Source organism: Triticum urartu, chromosome 2 (genome assembly GCF_003073215.2).
Source record: "Triticum urartu cultivar G1812 chromosome 2, Tu2.1, whole genome shotgun sequence".
Classification (NCBI taxonomy): domain Eukaryota; kingdom Viridiplantae; phylum Streptophyta; class Magnoliopsida; order Poales; family Poaceae; genus Triticum; species Triticum urartu.
This window is the reverse complement of record NC_053023.1, coordinates 122,076,504-122,080,486: the sequence shown is the minus strand read 5'-3', so window position 1 is coordinate 122,080,486 and position 3,983 is coordinate 122,076,504.

The window sequence follows — 3,983 nt, the reverse complement described above, 5'->3', positions numbered from 1 at the left end:
AATAATAATACTTCAAGCACACTAACAAAGCAATTATGTCTTCTCAAAATAACATGGCTAAAGAAAGTTATCCCTACAAAATCATATAGTCTGGCTATGCTCTATCTTCACCACACAAAATATTTAAATCATGCACAACCCCGATGACAAGCCAAGCAATTGTTTCATACTTTTGACTTCTCAAAACTTTTTCAATCTTTACGCAATACATGAGCGTGAGCCATGGACATGGCACTATAGGTGGAATAGAGTGGTGGTTGTGGAGAAGACAAAAAGGGGAAGATAGTCTCACATCAACTAGGAGTATCAATGGGCTATGGAGATGCCCATCAATAGATATCAATGTGAGTGAGTAGGGATTGCCATGCAACGGATGCACTAGAGCTATAATGTAACGCCCCGAGACCGATGTGCCAGGTGTCTTTCAGTTATTCGTTGTCGTTGCCATGTCATTTGCTTGCGTGTTGCATCTTGCCATGTCATCATGTGCATTGCATCATCATGTTTTTCAAAACTTGCATCCGTCCCGGTCTCCTCGTTCCTTCCGTTGTCCGTTCTGAGCCCAGACACACTTGCACGCGCCCGCGGCATGTCCGAAATATTATTTTATAAGTGGCCGGAAAATGTTCTCGGAATTGGATGAAAGTTGGCATGCGGTATTTTTATGTTGTAGGTAGGCCGCCTGCCAAGTTTCATCGCGTTCGGAGTTCGTTTGATAGCCCAACCGTTAAACTATAGCGGCATTATAGTCAGTCTAACGTCAGACATTTTCGGTCTCCGGAAATAGTCGCCGGGCCTCTCTCTCTCTTTTCTCTTCTCTCAGCTCGAGACCGTCTACACAGTCCACTTCCTACCGCCAAGCCCAACCTAACCTCTCTCGTCAAACCGCGGCCCTCCTCGCGCGCGCGTCCGAAAGATGTCCTGAACCCGACCCGGACTGTCGCCACCGTTGTGTCCGGATCATCCCCAAACATCTACAAAACGTCTCCGTTTTGTTAATTGGGCCCCCTAACCTAATTATCCGGGTTTGTCCAATTATGATCGGATGGACCGAATAGCCCCTAAGCCTAGTCCACCTGCTGTATATATTCACCAGACCAAACTCTAGTCAAACCCTAATCCCTAGGGGATCTGTCCCTTCACCGCTGTCGGACCAACCCTCTCCTCGTTTTTCCTCCACCACCAACCGAATCCGGCCCAGATCCAGCCTCCCACCCATCCATCTGTGGCGGCCAGATGGGGATCCGACGACCATCAACGCGCCCGAGCCTTTTGCAGCGCTCGATCCAGATCGGATCGAGGCCACCTCTCGCGACAGACTCGTCGATCAGGAACGGGAGAGGATCTCCCGATCGAGTCCCTCGTTGATGCCGGCAACCACCTCTATCAGGACCCCTCTCGCCGCCCTTCTCCTTCCCTTCCTATTTTCCCGTTTTTCTCTCTCTCATTTGGAGCTCTCTGTCTCCCAGAGGCCACCCAGCGCCGCCGACCTTGAGCTGCATGGATGGAGGTCGCCAAATCCTGCAAGCCTGGAGCGCCGCCGCCCGTTCCCGACCTCCCGTCGTTGCGCCGTCGTCGCCGGATCAGCATCACTCCCAAGTCCCATGGCGCCGCCTCGCCTCTGCCTCCTGTTCCTCTGCATCGAGCGATGTGACTTCGTCCGCGTCGACCTGCTCCGATCCAGCGCCCGCGAGCGTTGACCGCGCCCGTGCCTCCCCAGGTCACCTAGCCGGCCTGCTTCCTACCAGATCCGGCCCAGCACCAGCGCCTGATGACTGCGCCTAGACCAGCAGCCTCCAGGCCCAGCTTGCCCCTTCGCGGCCTACCTCCTCCTCCACTGAACCGGGCCGAGGCCCATGGTGAGGCCACCACCAGCGCCTCCTTTTTTTCTGTTCTGTTGGACCTCTGCTCGGTTTCGGCCCGTATAGTGTTTTTTTCCTGCCTGCGATTTTAGCTAATTATCCAGAGTTGGCAGATTTGCAGAAAAACCCTCATGATCATGCATTTAATAACTCCAGAACTGTGCATCATACGTAAAAACTTCATATATGTAAAGTGCTCAGAAATTTGTGTAGTTTAATTATATCCAACTTTCTTCTATGTTTAAAATGTTGTTTGATTAATTTTTGCTCTATGTCATGTTAAAATGCTTTAATTCATAACTATTTAACCGTAGCTCCAAACCTAACAAACTTTATATGTAAATGGGGTAGAATTTTGCCTAGTTTATCATGGTGACATTGTTTTGCATTCCTAACAACTCTAAAATATGGTTTAGGGCAGAACAGGACCTAACCTAATATATGCACATGAGGAGTTTCCGGATTTGTTGTTTGTTGTTCCCGGCCTCGTTTAAACTTGACTAGATGGGTAGTTTTCTTTTGCTTCACCCTCTTGCCATGTTCAATAACATTTAATATTGTTGGGTACATAAACGAGATCGAACTAAATAATTGATGTGGTGCTCCGTCAATATGCAACTCGTTGCATATTGAGCTCCACTTAATTTGTAGGATTGTTTGTGCACTTTGTCATGCCATGCTTCATTAAACCGGACATGCATCATACTTGATTGTGCATCATGCCATGTCTATGTGGTGGTTGTTTACTAGGTTGTTTGCTCTTTTCCGGTGTTGCTTCTTCGGGTTGGTTTCGGTAACGTCGCGTTTGTGAGGATCCGTTCGACTACGCCCTTTTGTCTTCTTCATGGACTCGTTCTTCTTCCTTGCGGGATCTCAGGTAAGATGACCATACCCTCGAAATCACTTCTATCTTTGCTTGCTAGTTGCTCGCTCTTTTGCTATGCCTATGCTGCGATACCTACCACTTGCTGATCATGCCTCCCATATTGTTGAGCCAAGCCTCTAACCCACCTTGTCCTAGCAAACCGTTGTTGGGCTATGTTACCGCTTTGCTCAGCCCCTCTTATAGCGTTGTTAGTTGCAGGTGAAGATTGAAGTTTGTTCCTTGTTGGAACATGGAGATCGTTCCTTGTTGGAACATGTTTACTTGTTGGGATATCACAATATCTCTTATTTAATTAATGCATCTATATACTTGGTAAAGGGTGGAAGGCTCGGCCTTATGCCTGGTATTTTGTTCCACTCTTGCCGCCCTAGTTTCCGTCATATCGGTGTTATGTTCCCGGATTTTTGCGTTCCTTACGCGGTTGGGTAATAGTGGGAACCCCTTGACAGTTTGCCTTGAATAAAACTCTTCCAGCAATGCCCAACATTGGTTTTACCATTCGCCACCTAGCCCTTTTCTTTTCCCTTGGGAGTCGCGCTCCTGAGGGTCATCATTATTTTAACCCCCCTGGGCCAGTGCTCCTCTGAGTGTTGGTCCAACCGAGCGATGTCCGGGGCTACCAGGGGCAACTTTGGGCTGGCCTACCCGACGTCTGGCTCATCTGAGTGTGCCCTGAGAACGAGATATGTGCAGCTCCTATCGGGATTTGTCTGCACATTCGGGCGGTGTTGCTGGATTGGTTTTAACTTGTCGAAGTGTCTTGAAGAACCGGGATACCGAGTCTGATCGGAACGTCTCGGGAGAAGGTCTATTCCTTCGTTGACCGTGAGAGCTTGTCATGGGCTAAGTTGGGACACCCCTGCAGGGAATTGAACTTTCGAAAGCCGTGCCCGCAGTTATGGGCAGATGGGAATTTGTTAATGTCCGGTTGTAGATAACTTGAACCTTAACTTAATTAAAATGAGTCAACTACGTGTGTAACCATGATGGTCTCTTTCCGGCGGAGTCCGGGAAGCAAACACGGTGTTGGAGTTATGTTTGACGTAGGTTGTTCTAGGATCACTTCTTGATCATAGTTTATCGATCGTGCTTTGCCTTCTCTTCTCGCTCTCTTTTGCGTATGTTAGCCACCATATATGCTAGTCGCTTGCTGCAGCTCCACCTCATACCTTTTACCTTACCCATAAGCTTAAATAGTCTTGATCACGAGGGTGCGAGATTGCTGAGTCCCTGTG